At 37.7% G+C, this 19,853-nt stretch overlaps 1 long non-coding RNA gene across 4 annotated transcripts; it reads right to left on the minus strand.

Annotated features, from left to right (window-relative positions):
• Positions 1-259: 259 nt before the first annotated feature.
• LOC120529427 lies at positions 260-19,830 on the minus strand. Of its 4 annotated transcripts, none has more exons than XR_005633740.1 (3): positions 19,526-19,829; positions 13,057-13,212; positions 260-376 (listed from the first exon to the last, which is right to left on the minus strand). It is a non-coding gene; the product is annotated as an uncharacterized LOC120529427 (long non-coding RNA). The 4 variants fall into 4 exon arrangements; XR_005633738.1 differs by lacking the exon at positions 260-376 and adding an exon at positions 7,243-8,567; XR_005633741.1 differs by lacking the exon at positions 260-376 and adding an exon at positions 8,581-9,153 and having other exon boundaries at positions 19,526-19,830.
• Between the last annotated feature and the right edge of the window lie 23 nt (positions 19,831-19,853).

Raw genomic sequence — 19,853 nt, forward strand, 5'->3', positions numbered from 1 at the left:
GGACAACAAAAACAAATTTAGTAATATGAATAGTTAAATATTAGAGTCAAAAAGGATTACCAACAAAAAGTAAGAGAATAAGGAGAAAAAATAGATTTTGCCTAAAATGGTAAATAAAATAAATGAAACTAATCCAGAAACAGAATCAAAAGACAGTATCTTAAACAAGGCAGAGGGTAGATGCCTATAAATCCAAATTAGAGTGGAGAAAAGAATCAAGATAAAAAAAAAAACAGGACTCAAAAACAAGTATGTAATGCTAGAGCTTTTAATCTCTCTTCATCTTCAATTTTACCATCGCTGTATCCAGTACTCCAGCTGCCTAAATAGGAGGCCCAACCTCCTTCAGGTCCACATACAGGAGGTTGGGCAGATACTAAAAAAAAACAAAACACAAAATGTATTACACTACACTTAATGTAAAACACACAAAAAAATGTAAACACCACATTAATAAAAACCATAATAAAAAACAGAACTAATAAGATAATGTAAAAAAATTCTGAAAAAACAACAAAAAGAGTTTTTTCAAGAATTAACATCTTTTGATCCAGGGAAAAGACCTTGGCTGATACGTATTCATGTTCAGTTGTCAGGAAGTAAAACTTACACAAAACCACGTACATGTCTGAAACTTAGCTTAGTAAAATACTGCAGACTGAGCATTTTACAGTCGAGTAGCTCTTATGGATGCATGGTAATGCTGTTGTTTCACAGATGTGGTGTCATGTTGTTGTTCGTGTGGAGTTTTGTGAAACTTGAACATTATAAAATAACAAAAATGAAAAATTAAACGTTGGCTTACAAAGCCAAGGTTTAATATTTAGCCATCAAAACACTTCACCATGGATAAAGTAAAACTGCCGCAAAGCTGATGTGTGATATTGAACTTGACTCTGGGAACTTCAAGCATGAAAAACATATATACGAATACTAAAGTATGTTAAGTATGTTGTTATTTTTTTTTTTTTTAATTTATGTTGGGCAGGCAAATGTGTCTGTATAGAGAGTGTGGTCCAAGCTGGTCCTGCAATGTGCACTCAAAAAATTACCAATACAGTATTCACAAAATGAGCTACTAGAAACCACACCCTGGAGAGTGAGAGGTTGCTGTGCTGGGAAATAAGTAAATGGGGTGTTAAAATACAAGAAATGCGGTATATGTTTTATATAAATAATCAGAAAGCTGTAAACATTTACATGGAATCCTTAAATCATTAAAGTCAAATTACAGTAATGGAAAATGGATTACTCTTGGATGTATTTTCAGCAAACTCTGCTAAGCACTGATTGGTCAAGTGAACTGCACTGTGCTTCTGAAATATCTGCTAGCATGACCTAAAGACTATGCAAATTATTACATGTTTTATGTTTATGTAGGTTATTAGTGCCTAACTGCTAGGAGGTGGGTTTTCAAATGTGCAACATGCATTCTCCTGCTTACTGTCAGGATACCTTTCTCATTTTCCTGTTCTTGCCTTCTTACACTCACTTGCTCCATGCTACTCCAGACACAAAGCAGGCTATACAGTAATCCCTCCTCGATCGCGGGGGTTGCGTTCCAGAACCCCTGCGATAGACGAAAATCCGCGGAGTAGAAACCATATGTTTGTGTAGTTATTTTTATATATTTTAAGCCCTTATAAACTCTCCCACACTGTTAACATTATTAGAGCCCTCTAGACATGAAATAACACCCTTTAGTCAAAAGTTTAAACTGTCCTCCATGACAAGACAGAGATGACAGTTCTTTCTCACAATTAAAAGAATGCAAATAGATCTTCTTCTCTTCAGGAGCAGAGAATTTCAGAGGGAGAGAGAGAGAGAGTGCTGGCAAAGAAAAGCAAACAATCAAAAAATCAATACTTGTGCTTTTAAGTTTGCCGCAGCATTTTTTAGAGGAGCGTTAGTATCTTCTAAGCAAACAGCCTCTGTACAAACAGCCCCTCTTCTCACATCTCCTCCGTCAGGCGCAGAGAACGTCCGAGAGAGAGAGAGCGAGATTAAAGCAACAATCAAAAAATCAATACGTGTGCTTTTGTGCTTTTAAATAAGCCGAGCACCGCAATAAAGCAGCATTTTTTTAGAGGAGCGTCAGTATCTTTTAAGCAAACAGCCTCTGTGCAAACAGCCCCTCCATCAGGCGCAGAGAATGTCAGAGAGGGTGAGAGAGAGGCAGAGACAAGCAAACAATCAAGCTCTGCGCGGGATGCATATCTTATAGCATTGAGGAGTTTTAGTTAATATGTAATACATGCTCTGATTGGGTAGCTTCTAAGCCATCCGCCAATAGCGTCCCTTGTATGAAATCAACAGGGCAAACAAACTGAGGAAGCGTGTAGCATAAATTAAAAGCCCCACTGTCTGCAGAAATCTGCGAACGAGCGAAAAATCTGTGATATATATTTAGATGTGCTTACATTTAAAATCTGCGATAGAGTGAAACCGCGAAAGTCGAAGCGCGATATAGCGAGGGATTACTGTAAAGCCGCTTCTCAAACATAGTTGATTACACTATGTCTGTTTGATTTTAAATAAAGGAAAATAAAGTGAATTTAAACAATAAACATGGTGAACTTAATTCAGCTATATAAGACCTATTTATGCAATGCAGAATATCATATTTCTTAGTTTTCATAGACACTGCTCTCTTCCCTTACAGCAAATAGGAAGAAGTAACTGACACATATAAGAAAAGACTACACTTACAAATACAGTATTGCTCATTCCTTTGCTGAGGAATTCTGAATACTCTGAAATGGTGGAACAAAGCTGCACATCACTAAGAAACATTAAAAACAGCTGAGACTGCGGCCACATTAAGTCAATGCAATTTGACAATGCAAATTACTATATAAAAGAAAGTAAAATACTAAAATGACACGAAAAGCACTCAGAAAAGCAAAAACTATAAGAAAACAAACCATTCAGTTATGAATACAACATCTTAAAAAGTCAGAATTTAACTAAAATATTGAAAAGCCTAAGTGCTTTGTGCACCACCAGCCTATCAAGGCAACTGTAAGCTGAGAAAGCAGCCAGGCTGCATGTAATCCCATTAATGCTTAAAATGGTTAAAACAGCAAGATCTCACTGACATCTGAGAAAGTTCTAACACTTCTTTTCTCACCCATACTACACATTCCACTATCACAATTCGATCAGTGCTCAAATATAACCTTACTCTTGCTTCTATGCTTTGGCATGAAAATTAATACATTCAGTAATTTTTGTTAAACATTTGCACTGACACCCTGTAGCCCCATTTTACATTTTTTCAAAATAATAAAATATGCTTTCATTATTATTAACTCTCACTGCTATTAGACACAAAGTTATGCATACATGCCTAGATTATTATTTAAAGATGTTGATTTACAACGAACAAGATCTGTAATATTTTTAAAGAAAAAATGTTTTGAGCCATAAAAAGCATAACAGTTTTAAATGGCATAAGAATGTGCCTGTTTAGTTAACTTATTTATCGACCACAACTGTGGCACACAGTCAAGAATGATTGAATAATTTATATCGCCCAGATTATTTAACCATGGCCAAATTGGTATTTTTACTCCAATATATTCAAAATAATCCTTGGCAACTGAAAAGATATTAAAAAGTCCTTTGCATTCCAGGTTTACACTTTGGCTATTCAGAATAGTGACAGTACTCTCTAAGCAAGTTTAGACCAAAATTAACTACTATACAAAATGCATTTGAATATATATACAAACATCACTAGAAATAGTTAAGCATATAAAGCAATAAAAGTTTATTTGTAAAAAGTTTCCCTAAAAAATGTTAGCTACAATGTGGTGCAGCAAACACACCAGACAACATTTTCTTGATGCGAAAGAAACTATCAAACTTAATTGAAGGTAATACACTATAGACACAACTGTCGCACCTCATCACCCCACCTCCTCCCACAATGCAGTGTTTGTGAATTATGTTCTTACTGTGGCGCACCACCTCCAGCCGCTACAACAAGACCTTAATAAAGGTGAAAAAGGTGATTTCAGTTTCTACAATAAAAGCCAAAAATTTGATGAGGGTGTGTAGACTTTTGATGCCCACCATGTATCTGTTCATATACCATGAATGCTACACTGGACCTTCAGTACAATGAAAAAAAATCAGTAACATTTAAAATTACCTTTAGAATAAAAGTGGAGAGGATAACACTTTTCTAATGATCACCTTCTATAAGAAACTGAACATGATTATTTTTAAATAATCTATCAAAAGAGTCAGGATGAAGATCTTGAATGAAAGCAAAAAAATAAAAATAATTATGCATCTTATTCAGTTTATTCCTCAAACACTGGGAATCTAGACAGTAATTTATTGCAGTAATGGGCACATCACTCACTAACATCTCATTGTTCATTTGTCTACACAGAGTTCACATCAGATATCAAATTATCTTCAATATTCTGATACTGAATTATAAAGCTGTTTTCTGCAACAGTCCAGAATGCATATCTATAATTGTCACTCCACATAAACTTGTTGGGAAGAGTGGTGATCTTTCCACACTAGCTTCTGTTATGCCCCAAAAAACCCATTAAACAAATTAAGACATGTCCTCCTTTAACTTTTTGACTCCCACTCAGAGTCTGGAACCTCCTTAGGTGAAATTGTGATGCTTGGTCTTCAAACTGAAAAGGAACGGCTTATCTTTCCTGTCCAATTTAAACAATATCAGTCAGCTGGGATGACAACTTTCTCCCAAATGGAGGCAAAGATTGCTTGCAAAGCCAGGAGGACAGCCTTATGACCAATCTGGAGAACTTCAACCTGGATACCACAGATCCCTGCAGCTTTTCCTACCCGCAGCTGGCTCACCACCTGTACCTGTACAAGTTTACAGATAATTGGAGGATCAGCCTCAAGAACCGTGGACCCAGAGATATCCAACAGTTTTAAACAGCTGCTTAAAGTAGCCAGCCCAGAGGATCACAACCTCAAAGTCAAACATAATTGCTGTTCCATCAGACTAGTCATCCTTATCTGGAAAGGGAAGGGTGATTGCCTGGATTGCAGTAACCACAGGGGAATTACACTGCTCTTGGTGCCGGGAAAGGAATGCGATCAGAGCAGTCTGGTTTTATGCCTATGGAGTCTACCATCAATCGCATCCTGGCACCGAAGGTTTTCATGTTGTGCAAACGTGAATGTCAGCAGTTTAATGAAAGCCTTTGTCAATGTTCTTAAAGCATTCAACTTGGTTGATCGAGTTACCCTGTGGTACTGTACACTGGTACTGTCAGTGCTGTGCAGAGTGGACGTAGAACCTTTGTGGTTTTTCTCTTTTGATTCTGGGGTTTGTGTGGGGCGTGTTCTAGCTGTGACTTTGTTCAATGCTTGCATAGACTGGGTGTTAGGTATGATTATGGGGTCCAGGGGCTGATAGTGAAGACATTTTCACTTATCTTGAGTTTGCTGACAATGCTGTGTTATTTGTGGAGTCAATTGGAGGCTCTGATTGGGGGAGACTGAGAGAGGGGTCCGAGTGTCTGGGCTTTTGAGTGTCCTGGATAAAAACCAAGGTCCAGGCCATTAATTACCTCTTGGGCACACCCATCAGCAGTGTGTGTCTGTCTGTGGGAAGAGTGTCAACCTTGCCAAGAGGTTTACTTACCTCGCCAGTGACGTACTTGTCTCTGATGACTCTTCCTATGAAGTCACGGCCTGGGAGAGCATGGAGGGTGGGGGTCATGAAGTCACTGGAAAGGGGTGTGTGGCGATTCAGATATCTATGCAAAAGGACGTTCATCAAAGTCTTTAGCTTTCTGGTGCTCCTTGTTTTCTGTATGATTGCAAGACACAGATGTTATCCAGTTACCTGAGATGAAGACTGGACTTCTTCAGTACTGTCTCTTCAGAGAATCGTTGGGTACTGCTGGTCTGACTTTGTCAAATGAGCAGTTGCTCACAGAGAACTGAGTAACAGCACATTACCTGCATTGTGAAGAAGCGTCAGTTATGGCACCACGGCCATGTGGCTCAACTCCCTGAGGGTGATCCGGCTCACAGGATCCTCATTCTTGAGAGCCCGAGTGAATGGACCAGACCAAGGGGACACCCAGATAACACCTGGCTGTGGCAGATAAATGATCATTTCCAGTGGGTGGGACTGGACCACGTTTCTGCCGGGGGTGTTGCCAACCATGATCCTGAGCTATTTCGTCATGTGGTGGGTGTGGCAACATGCTGTACCAGTGCATGCTCCCCAACGTCACCTGACCTGACCTTAAACGCTATACCTTCATTTAGAAGGGTTGAAAGAGGTTACCAAGATAGCGTTATTTTGTCAAAGCAGCACAGTGTTATAATGGCTAATGCTGCTGCCAAGGACTGGAAGGTATGCCCAAAAATCCATATCACAGTATGATTAAAAATTCTGACAGTTTCAGTAGATACTAGTACAATGAATTTCTATATGCTGTTGAAAGTATAACTTATTTTTTGTTGTTTTTTTGATTTTGATACCTACTTTCAGACCTTCGTACTGGTACCAAAACGATTCCAAAGCAAATAATGCATAACTCCAAAACCCACCTCCTCCATCTTACTCAGGTCTTTCTGGGTCTCCACACGATTGCCTGCCTTCCTTGTGGGTTACCCCATTGTGCCACACTAAGAACCACTACCATATTGAAAATCAAGAAGTCATGATATCGTCAAACTAGTAAGAGGTGAACCATGAAGTTCCATTCCCAACAAATTGTGTAATTTTGTTTTGTACAGTCTATGAAACATACATTTTTCTACAACCACAGTAGAAAGTATCAAGAGGTGAGGACACTGGCAATTTAGAAGAAAGCTAGCATTTACTTCCGGTGCCAAAAATTCTGGAATGCTGATACCATACAGTTTTAAAATTTGTGTTTTTGGTGCTTTTCCAGCATTGGTATATCACTCAAACCTAGCAGGTAATCATCACTCTCAAACCGATTAAAAGTACAGGGTCTTTCTCACTCAATTACTCACACTGCCACCTGCAAGCAAACACAGCACAAGATACTACGTTTCATGTTTTACCTTCTTGTTTGCATCAACCCACCAATCAGAAGAAAATGCATATTAGTCTGAATAATATTCTTAAAGGTGTAGACTCATTTACTGCACACAGTTTCATACAAGTCCATACACAAAAACATTACCTTTAAGACACTGTGATGGAATACCAAAGCGTCAGCTTGAATAAAACCCCAACATGAACACACCAGCACAGTCCCAGGTTCAAATAATGGATGGTTTATTATAAAATACCTCCAAAAGTAAGAAAAGCACTAAGCAAAGGTTTTTCCTCTTGATAATCATCACACAATTCCTCTCCTCTCACCACCACACCGCCCTCTTCCAGTCGAGTGTTGCCTTCCTTCCTTCCAGCCCCAATTTACCTGGACAAGGGAGTGTGGCCCCTTTTACTAAGGACCCAGGAGTACTTTCGGTGCCAGGGCCTCTGCCCAATGGAAGCACTTCTGAGTCACACAATAATTCCCATAAATTGGGGAGCACACCACCCTGCAGTGGCCCCTTGCAGCACCCATGTACCCCAGCAAGGCTGTGCTGCCAAACTCCAACTCCCAGTATTTCCTGATGGTTCGTGAATGGGCGCTGATATGGACAGTTTCTGCAATCTAATGCCTGGGGGGATTAAATGTCCTTAAAAGACAGTTCTTCCCTGTCCTCTTCTTTTCTCATGACCAGGGAAGGTATTAAGTCCATGTCCAGTAGGGATGTTTATCCATTTATTTGGGGCTTCCCACCCGGAAAAGGAATCATCAGTTCTGTTTGGGATGTCCGTCCACCTATTGGGGCCACCTAGTCCATCCTTCACTCTCTTGACTGGGATGCCTTTACATTCCCTTGGGGCCTCACATCAAAGTAAGGCATCTTCCTGGTTCCTGACCAGGATGCCCGTTCATCCTGTGTGCCACCTACAACATTTATACGCTAACAGAGAATCTCATTTCCCATTTCTGTTTGCATAAGAGATTTGCTTGTTTAATGTTTTGCATTTAAATGTGTTTAAGTTTTCCACAAATTTTTAGCATTCCAGTAAAGCTGTTGTTTTTCTTCTCCAAAATCTGTACTAGAAGAAGAATTTCATCTGACATATCTCTCACTCCTACTTTGTCTCACAGATCTAGAGTTCCACATGAAGTCATTGTCTGTGTGGAGTTTTCATTATTTAAACATATCTGCATGAGTTTTCCTTTGGTTACATTATTTCTCCCTTACCCCAAATAATGTGCGTGTTAGGTTAATTGCCAATTCTAAATTAACCCTGTGGGTATGGGCATGAGTGGACATGGCATTGCAGGCTCTACCTCCTTGCAACTCTGAAATGGATTAAGTGACATTCTGAAATATTATGTTTTTTTGTCACTCATGTACTACATGCGCATATTTAAAAATATAAAATTTATATTTATCCATTCAGGGTATACAATATATGCTTGCATAATACCTTTGCATTCTTTAAAATGCGATTAGAATGTCCATAATGTCTCCAAATGTATGACTTCCATTTAAAATTGATCCCTTAAATGAACCTGGAGACAACAATTAAAAAATACTATATTAATTTTTAATCCTTTATTTTTCTAGGTAGTGTATGTCAAATTTTTCGTCTTTCAATGATACTGAAATGATAATTTTCAATAATCTGATGCTCAATAAACACTTTTAAATGGTGCATGCTGAATAACACATAACCACTGTTCAATTCCAGTTATAAGAGTATAAATTGATAATTATAAAAATATTGCCCAACCAACTGCTTTTACTTTGCCAATTATACTTCCTCTAAACATAATGCTCTTGGAATATTTTCCATGTTTTCAATGTGAGAGCAGAACAAATATTACAAAGAGCATTTTAGGACTCCTCTCAAAGCAGCTGGTGTTGTCTAAATTAACTTAATATGATATGCAGAAGATGCCTGACCTTTCTTAAACATTATTATGAAACTAACAAGTCTTCATGGAGCAGATGATCCATCCTCCACTTAAGACTTAATTTGATTTATAATGGGTAGCAATGTGGTGTAGCTGGTATTGCAACAACTTATTTGAATTTGGGCCCCAGGATTACTCTTATGTGGACTTTTCATGTTCGTCCCATGTGTCCATGAGTTTCCTAACAGAGAAAGGAAATATTCATTAAATATGTGTACCGCATGTGGGGTTCCAATCACAGATTGGCCTAATCAGGGAAGGCAGATATACATGATCATACTGAATTTACATTTACTAGAAGGGCATGAAACAAACCCACCCACAGGGGATGCAGAAACCAGTGTGTTTCTTTGTGCCAGTCCCAAGCCCGGATAAATGGGGAGGGTTTGCCAAATCGATATGTGGACGACGATACAAATTTCTATAACGGATTGGTTGAGCCCCTGGTTAATAACGACCGCCACCAGTACTGTTAGCCAACAGGGTGCTGGCGGAAATTGGGCTACTGTTTGTTGAAGAAGGAGAAGAAGAGGGGGGAGAGGTGTCCTGAGGCAGGTAAAAAGAGTCGATCTGAGGGTAGGAACTTTGAATGTTGGCAGTATAGCTGGTAAGGAAAGAAAGTTAGTTGATGTGATGGAGAGAAGGAAGGTTGATACATTGTGCATGCAAAACTAAGTGGAAGGGGGGTAAGGCCAGGTGGATCGGATGTGGATTCAAATTGTTCTATCATGGTGTGGATGGGAGGAGAAATGGGTTAGTGGTTATTCTGAAGGAACAGTATGTCAAGAGTGTTTTGGTGGTGAAAAGAGTGTCAGACAGAGTAATGATTATGAAACTGGAAATTAGAGGTGTAATGATGAATGTTGTTAGTGAATATGCCCCGCAAGTTGGGTGTTTGATGGATGAGAATTAAGATTTCTGGAGTGAATTGGATGAAGTGATGGACAGTGTACCCAAGGGCCAGAAAGTGGTGATTGTAGCGGATTTCAGTGGACATGCTGGTGAAGGAAACAGAGGAGACGAGAAGGTGATGGGTAGGTATGGTGCCAAGAAGAGGAATAAAGGAGGCCAGATAATAGTGGATGTTTGCAAAATGATGGACATGGATGTGGTGAATACGTCATTTAAGAAGTGGGCGGAACGTAGGTTTACGTACAAGAGTAGAGGAATATGCACACAGGTAGTTTACATACTATGCAGAAGAGTCAATCTGAAGGAGATTGCAGACTGCAAAGTGGTGGCAGGGAAAATTGTAGTTAAGCAACATAGGATGGTGGTTTGCAGGATGACGTAGGAGATCAAGAACATGAAGAGAGTGAGGGCAGAGCCAAGGATCAAACGGTGGAAGTTGAAAAAGGAAGACTGCAAAGTTGAGTTTAGGGAGAAGGTGAGACAGGCACTGGGTGGTAGTGAAGAGTTACTAGACAGTTGGGAAACTACAGCAGATTTAGTAAGGGTGACAGCAAGAAGGGTGCTTGGTGTGACATCTGGACAGAGGAAGGAGGAAAAGGAAACCTGGTGGTGAAATGGGAAGTACAGGAGAGTATACAAAGGAAAAGGATGCCAAAGAAAAAGTCAGAGAGATGCAGAAAGTAAACAGAGTACAAGGAGATAAGGCACAAGTTGAAGAGATAGGTGGTGAAGGCTAAAGAAAAGGAATATGATGAGTTGTATGAGAGACTGGACACTAAGGAGGGAGAAAAAGACCTGTACCGATTGGCTAGACAGAGGGACCGAGCTGGGAAAGATGTGCAGGAGGTTAGGGTGATAAAGGTGGAAACGTACTCACAAGTGAGGAGTGTTTGTTGAGCAGATGGAAAGAGTACTTTGACAGGCTGATGAATGAAGAGAACAAGAGAGAGACGTTGGATGATGTGGAGATAGTGAATCAGGAAGTGCAACAGATTAGCAAGGAGGAAGTAAGGACAGCTATGAAGAGGATGAAAAATGGAAAGGCCGTTGGTCCAGATGACATATCTGTGGAACTATGGAAGTGTTTAGAAGAGATGGCAGGGGACTTTCTAACCAGATTGTTTAATGGAATCATGGAAAGTGTGAAAATGCCTGAGGAGTTGAGAAGAAGTGTACTGGTGCCGATATTTAAGAATAAGGGGGATGTGCAGGACTGCAGTAACTACAGGGGGATAAAACTGATGAGCCACAGCAAGAAGTTATGGGAAAGAGTAGTGGAAGCTAGGTTAAGAAGTGAGGTGATAAGTAGTGAGCAGTAGTATGGTTTCATGCTAAGAAAGAGCACCACAGATGTGATATTTGCTCTGAGGCTGTTGATGGAGAAGTATAGAGAAGGCCAGAAGGAGTTGCATTGTGTCTTTGTGGACCTGGAGAAAACATATGACAGGGTGCCTCGAAAGGGAGTCGGGAGTGGCAGAGAAGTATGTAAGAGTTGTACAGGGTATGTATGAGAGAAGTATGACAGTGATGAGGTCTACTGTAGGAGTGATGAATGCATTCAAGGTGGAGGTGGGATTAAATCAGGGATCGGTTCTGAGCCCTTTCTTATTTGCAATGGTGATGGTCGGCTTAACAGACGAGATTAGACAGGAGTCCCTGTGGACTATGATGTTTGCTGATGACATTGTGATATGTAGCGATAGTAAGGAGCAGGTTAAGGAGACCCTGGAGAGATGGAGATATGCCCTAGAGAGGAGAGGAATGAAGGTCAGTAGGAACAAGACAGAATACATGTGTGTAAATGAGAGGGAGGTCAGTGGAATGGTGAGGATGCAAGGAGTACAGTTGGCGAAGGTGGATGAGTTTAAATACTTGGGATCATCATTACAGAGTAATGGGGATTGTGGAAGAGAGGTGAAAAAGAGAGTACAGGAAGGGTGGAGAAGAGTGTCAGGAGTAACTTGTGACAGATGGTTATCAGCAAGAGCGAAACAGAATGTCTACAGGATTGCAGTGAGACCAGCTATGTTATATGGGTTGGAGACGATGGCACTGACCAGAAAGCAGGAGACAGAGCTGGAGGTAGCAGAGTTAAAGATACTAAGATTTGCACTGGGTGTGACGAGGATAGATAGGATTAGAAATGAGTACATTAGAGGGTCAGCTCAAGTTGAACGATTGGGAGACAAAGTCAGAGAGGCGAGATTGTGTTAGTTTGGACATGTGCAGAGGAAAGATGCGGAGTATATTGGGAGAAGGATGCAAAGGATAGAGCTGCCAGGGAAGCGGAAAAGAGGTAGGCCTATGAGAAGGTTTATGGATGTGGTAAGAGAGGACATGCAGATGATGGGTGTAAAAGAACAAGATGCAAAGGACAGAAAGATATGGAAGATGATGATCCGCTGTGGCAACCCCTAATGTGAGCAGCTGAAAGAAGAAGAAGAAGAGAATGACATGAAACAACCAGATAAATATTAACTGGATAGTTCATAAATTATACAGCAATCACAAATATTATTTTAATGAAATAAAACCACTGAAGAGATTATCTGAAATGATTCAAAGTTGTAAACATCCTTAAATAGTTACTTCTACATTGAAGAGGGGAAAACCTGGTTCATTGAGCAATCACCTCCCATAAAGTATCTGTCAAAATGATGCATGCTAACTTCTCAGAAGTGAAATGTAATGAATAAAAACAATTTTGCTTCTTTAATCATTAGAATGAATATTCAATCTAAGAGAACATTTTAAATAAAATATTTATTTGTCCTATTATCTGAACTATTCCAGACACAAAGAGAAATTGCCAGGAGTCATTATAATATAAGATCTGTCACCTGAACACTATGAATTAAATTAGTTCCCAGTGGAGACTATGGCAAGAATATTTAGAGTATCAGGTAACCTATTAATAAAACTATCCTGCAACTCATCTACCTAGTATGCAGTTTATGAAACTCACAAATATTGAACTGCAGTAAAAATACTAAACCTTGATTAATACAAAACATAATTAACTAATTAAAATTCAAGGGGAGCTAAAAAATTATTTTTTAAAGTATTAAAAGTGCAATGATTAAAATGGAGATTCAAATCTAAATTTTATTATTTATTTTAAAGACACCGATTAAAAAAAACAACTGTCATACAAAATTGTTGCTATTCTTACTTCTAAGAAACCGGTAATGCAGCCATGAGCCTGTTTACCACAAAGCTGAAGGTATTATCTTTTAGTTGCTATGGAGTCTGCATCAGTGAAATGTGATCAACCAGGTCCCTCAGATGCCAATGGCAACAAGTAAGCGACAAGCAACAAGTAATTGCCCTGAAAAAAACACAAATGGATATCTTTATAATGCAATGAATACATCAGATTTAATTCTGCAGACCTCATTCACAGTTTTTTTTCTTGTTTATTTTAATAAATATAAAAAGTAAAGAATTATTTTGCATTGTGTCTTACTTTTCACTCACCAATGTAATGATTTTTAAACAGACTGCACATTTATTAAAAGAATGACTCAATAACCAATTAAACATTTCGATTACTTATCTACCAAAGATCACTGGCATTTTCAGATTTCACATTTGAAAATACAGTTCATCGATGTTGTTGATACACTGGCAACACCATGTTAAAAAAAGTCAATACTGTAATTACCAAAAAATCTAAAGTGTTATATTAAGGAAAACAAATGACATAGTAAACAATGAAACTGGTTTTGAAAATCCCTGTAAAAAAGCAGTAGCAGAGGGTGATTACTTAAAATCTGTTTTCTTGAAAGGTAACAGAACACAAATCAAAAGTATATTAATATATTTTAAAAATGTATATTATAATTTACTTAATTCCAAATCTTACAAATACTCTTGTAATAATACTGTCATGTACAGCAGAAGCCTGTTATCACCGCAATGTAAGACTCTTTTTCTAAAATTTTTTTTGTATAAAACATCTATGTATTTTACTATGATGAGGTTAGGTTTCTCAGACTTGCGAAGGTTTACTAATTGCCTACCTAAATGTGAAAGAACAATTACATAAATAAAAATAAATAAAATCACAGATATGATTAAAAACCCTTTTGTCTAAAAATACAGAACATGAATATTAAAAATGATGTGTGATTAATTTGTTTTTCACAGCTTTGAATAAATTTAGATTTGTAGCTGCTAATCTATGGAAATTTCTCCTTAGGTCTCTCTCTGTGGGACTTGTGGAAAAACGCAAATGTGTCTTGAAAATCCATTCTTTCACCTTTGAATTTTGAATATTTTCTTATTACATTTTACTATTTTAAAAGTAGACTATAGCTATCACATTTATTCAGTTGAAAATGAGCAAATCTTTCTTATTTGATGCAAGGACATTTTCAGAATTTTACTTATGTAATTACAGTATATTTTCCTCTAGTTTACCTGGAATTAATGTTGGTTTCCTTTGTTGCTTTGTGTATTGTATAAAAAACCCAAAATTGCACTTACAATGAAAGTAACTATATAAAATAAAGACTGTTTCAATGTAGTATATATGTGTGAATCATTTGTGACATTAATGTAAAATACAGATTACCTTAATTGGTACAGTCAGAAAAAAAGATAATTGCACAGATAAAATGACATTGGCAACCAATTACACAACATGCTGCTTTTAAACCATGCTGCAGTAATTAAGCAGATCACCGAGTTAAAGATTCATTTATTTGGAGTACACACATTTTATGGGCTAATTACCTAATCCTTTAATCAGTTTAGTGACCAGACTATGTCTTTAAACTTTTCAAATATAGTAAATTCTTAGTATCTTCTGGCTATTTTATCAAAGTAAAACTGCTATTTTATGAATGATTATGTTCAGCATCTTCTGCAGTGAAAAAAAGGCCATTAAACAGAAACAGTAACTCAGAAGGATTCTCCTGGATAATGTTTGAAGATAACTAGGAAATTGCTTGCTCAAGAAATGTTTAAATGCTCTTAATTTTAAAAAGCCATGTAAAACACAGAGTATTTAAGTGTCAAGCAAGAAACAACTTTCACCATTACAGGGTTTGGCCTGTTCCCACTATTTTATATAAATCATAGCATGGTCTCAGTGTCAAAGCCAATTTGAAGCTGTACTTCATCTTCACAAAGTGTTCATTAAATAAAGTGGGATTTCACTATTTTTAATTATATCTAAAAAAGACCTATAAAACCAATTATTTCCTTTTACTAAAACTGTTACAAAAATATCAGTATATATTAAAGTAGCTTTACTACATGCTTAATAGTGGCAACATCTAGAACCACAAAGACTATATAGTTATCCAAGTCATTTGCACATAGAAATCATTTAAGGCACTAGATTATGCTAGCTTTTGAATAATATACAACAGATCAATGCAGATGCTACGACAAAAACATTTGTATTTGATAATGCAAGATTTTGCTGATAAAATAACAGACAGAATGAGCAACACAATGATTTGGCATGTTTCAGCTTGCAATTACAAGTGTGCTGCAATTTCATTACGAAACAAGTCAGTGTTTTTGTTATGTCTCCGATTACTCAGTGTATGTGAGAACTGTGGTGTTTGAGAGCAGCATGATGCTGCAATGGTTCATTGTACCAAGTTCAATTTCCAATGTAGTCACTTTGTGTATGGACTTAGCATATTTGTCCTATATCTATATAGGGTTTCTCCTAGTATTCTAGTTTAATTTTGCAAACCAATGATGTACATGTTACAAAGTCTGGGTTGAATGAGCGTGTGAGTGGACCCAGTAGTTGTTTTGCATCCAGTGCTGCTGGGATAGGCTTTGGTTCCTCATAATTTCATACTGTATTAAGCAGGTTATGGTAATAAATGAATGAATATTTCATGTGGCCCGAGTACAGTTTGTTGTTTTGTGCTATGTTTGTGAGATGTAGAAAAACAAGTACAGGGCATAAGTCAATATTACAAATTGCTCTCTAGTCACATCTTATTTTCTGTACTGCCTTGTCTCAAACCGGATTGTGGTGAGTATACACTTAGAAGGGGAGCACTGACTTCCATGCTATCTGGAGAATTTTTACATACAAGATAGAATGTCTTTGGCACAACTTGAGGTTCCCTCCCAGCGGGCTGTGCACAGACACTTCTCATAGGTGTCACTCAGAAGCTAGTTTGACTGAACACTCAGGTCTCGACTAATTCTTCTTGTCACAGACTGATAATCTCTTTAAAAAAAAAAAAAAAAAAAGATATACTAGTGACAAAATTAATATTTGAAAAAGAAAATCAATCTATAAGAATTATATTAACTGGTGAAATACTGTGCTTATTTAGATGATTTTGCTTAGATTCTCAATATCACACTTAACTTTCAAGAAAGAAATATCTATCTATCAATCCATCCATTTCAGAAGCAGCTTTATCCAGTAGGGGGTCACCTGAGTAAATAGTGCCAGGCAGGAACCAACCCTAAAAGAGAAACAAAAAGCAAAAAAAAAAAAAAACCACATGCAGTACAGCCATACCCAGACACTCTAATGTAGATAATTAAAATAAAACACAAGTCTTTGGGACATGGAGGGAACCTGGAATATCTGGCAAAGCCACACAAACACAAGGAGAACATGTAAATCCCACATAAAAAAAAACAGATTAGGCTGAAAATCAGACTGTGAGCACTGCTGCAAAACAAGGGACCAAACTCAACATTAAACAGAACAACAAATAGAAGCCTAAAGCTTAAAACTGAATACTTTTTCTGGTGCAATTTTTGGCATTAACTGGAAGCAACCCTGGATGTGACACCCATCTGTCACTGTTCACACATGTACTATACTGGAGCAATTTATAATCCAACACTTAACTGGAACATTTTTGGGATGTGGAAGAAAAACTGAGCACTTGAATAAACTCAAGAGGACACCAAGAAACTTTGAAAAAAATAACACAGGCAGTAATCAAGCTTGTAACAAAATCTTCATCCCTGGAGTTGTAAGACAGTAGAGCCAACCACTCTGCCATTTTTCTGCCAAACCAAAGAAAAAATTAACATTAAAGCTGACCTATATTTACTTTCTAGCAGTATGATACTATATGAAGAAAATTCTGATTACCGGTATGCTGAGAAATGTTACAATTATTTCATATTAAATCTGAAATTACAATACAAATTTTGATATGTTTTTAGTTAAACTGGATTAATATTACAAGGCCTTGCGAAATTCTTACTGTTCAAATTCAGACATTCTGCTATCCTGTTCATTATTTATCTACACTCAGTCTATCAGCAGCTCTGAGCTTTGACTTGCAGTTAAGGAGCAAACACCATTGCAAAGTCATGTCCTAGGCAGTACCTTTTGCACATGGGGCTCATTTTTTGTGACCTGTCATTCTGGATGTAGAATGTCAGCTTCTTATCTGTATCTCCCCACTCATTGTAAGAACATTGCACCATTTTGTATTTTAGCTGGCCTTTTATTTTTTCCAGGATTCACATCAGAAACCTATAATGCAAAATGCAGCAAATGGAGGTGGTAAACACCAACCTTTATTTAATATAAATATAATTATAATTTATTTAATATAATATAATTAATATTTCTTTAGAATATGATCAATAGATCAAATTAAGTGCAGGCAGACCTGTATAAGGACACACTTGAAAAATTACAAGGATATAGGCTCAGTGCATATGCATAATAAATTTAACTAACATGTCCTCTTGGCTGTAGTAACCATCCTATACGGTACTACTGTATTGCACCAAAGCTTAACTATTTAAACACTCTGTGATAACTCTTCTAAACTGCCTAGGAGACATTCAGGATGGAAACAGCAATAATATATATTGTGAAAAAAGCAATGTTTTTCACAATGGCCATAGAACTCATCTTGTCTGAAGAGGCAATGTTAGTATGGAACAAATCCATCTACCATTCAGCTTTCATACCTTCTGCTAACAGAGCTTTGCAGTTCTTACCCTGTTCGGGCACTAAAGTTGCTAAAAATATCTGCTAAAGAACAAAGTTACAAAGAAATAGCCTGTAGTTTGCTCCAGCAGCAGCCTCATGAAAGAAATGAAAATTTTTCCTTTACTATAAAATTATCTGTTTAGTCCTGTATTCAAAAACAGATTTGTCTTTCTTAGTTTTTCTCCCTCTTTCAAGACTCCACAGGACATGCTGGAAGACAGCCACCAAATAACCTTGACTCCACATGATAATATAATATGACCGAATTACTTAAAGTCCTGCTTACTTGAAGCAGCACCTGTGTGAAACAGTGACAGGTCTGTCTTTATTAAAGGTTTTCTTCTTTTCTCTGTCCGGTTTTGATTTGAAAGTCTGAGAGTGCAAGCATTGAAAATGAACCCAGTCTTATTCTAAACACAAATGAACACAAAAGAGTCAACATATAGAAGAAAATAGCAGCAGTGTCATGTGACCAGTGGAAACAACTCATTTTATTATGCATGTAAATTTTCATGTGGAAAAATATGACTGAGTGGTCTAGATTGCATAGGTTGACAATTCATATATAAGTCAAATGAGAGTAGCTGGAGTGAAGGGCACAATGGTGACTTCAACAGGTGTTTAGATGCAGGCATACATTTCTTTTCAAAGTTTTTGAGGAGCTAATTCAACAGGAGTTTAACTAAGGCTGTACGGCTAATGAGTCATTGGCCTAGAAGAGATATACATTATAACATAATGTACACTACTTAGTCTTGTGAAGCTGAATAGAAAGAAAGGCTTATCCAACTCTAAAACTTTCAAGGAATATTCCAGCCATTAGTTGAACAGTACACCCAGTGTCAATTGCCCTGCCTGAGCAACACACACGTTTCCATTCAATAAGCTGCCTTGCCATTTCACTCTTTTTGACAGATACCATATAAAACGGGGGTTTCAACCTCAGTTCCTGGCGTGCTACCCACTTTTCAATGATTTACTACTGCTAATGAAGCATACTAAATTGCAAGGATTTTAAAGGACTTGCATTTGTTTCTGAATCCGGCAGTCAAATAATAACGAGATGCAAAGCTAACAAACAAACATATGGTCAGACTAAATTAGATTCAATTTGCCCATTTCTTTCTGGCGATCTTTATAAAATATTTGAAAAGGAAAATGTAAAGGTCGGAGAAATATTGACCTGTTGTGGTCAACAAAACATGTGGATGGTTATCTCAGTAAAAATAAAATCGGTTCTGGAAATGGCCGTTGAGGCAGAATGAGAATATTAACAAGCCAATGAAACAAGTAACGGATTTCATTAACAGTTAAAACAGGAAATTGACTGTAGCAAAAATGTGAACCTTCTAGAACAGTTGGTCATCTGGTGGCTTGCTTTGAATCCCTTTATTGCTTTGCTCGAATTTAAGAAGAAGAAGAAAAAAAAACGTCAATTATAATTAGGACAAAAGAGATACGTTGCATTGTCAAGTGTACGGAACGAAAACTTCAAGCCTCTGCTATCCTTCAGGGTCTGGGCTTGACACCGCTGAAACACATTAGTAACCGATTAACACTCCGTAGAGTTTATGGATGGCTCAGAGAGTGCTTGTATATTGATATCTTTATACAATTTGGTCGCAAAAAGCGAGTTTCACACAAAAAAAATGTTACTTAGAGACAGGTGTTGGACCATCGTAAGACGTACCTTTTAAAGAACCAGATTCCGCTTTCACCACAGCTTTTCGAGTTGTTGCACTATTTTTAAAATAACGTTGCTAGCTTCTCGCGCTAAACGAGTCGTGGCATTTGTTCCACTTTAAATTTAACATTCATTCCGTCTTTATTATAGAAATTTCAAAGAGGTCCCATGCACATTCGCTCCAGTATCATTCCTCGCCAGTGAAGTGCGCTTCCGTAATTTTTGGCGCGCGCAACAGCTCCTCTTCCAGAGAGTTGCCATCTGGAGGCGTGGCGAGGCATGGCTGTGACGTTCCAAGCCGGCAAGTTTCCAGTCAGTGTTCTGCCTCCTGATC

This window comes from Polypterus senegalus, chromosome 5 (genome assembly GCF_016835505.1).
Source record: "Polypterus senegalus isolate Bchr_013 chromosome 5, ASM1683550v1, whole genome shotgun sequence".
In the NCBI taxonomy this organism is placed as follows: Eukaryota; Metazoa; Chordata; class Cladistia; order Polypteriformes; family Polypteridae; genus Polypterus; species Polypterus senegalus.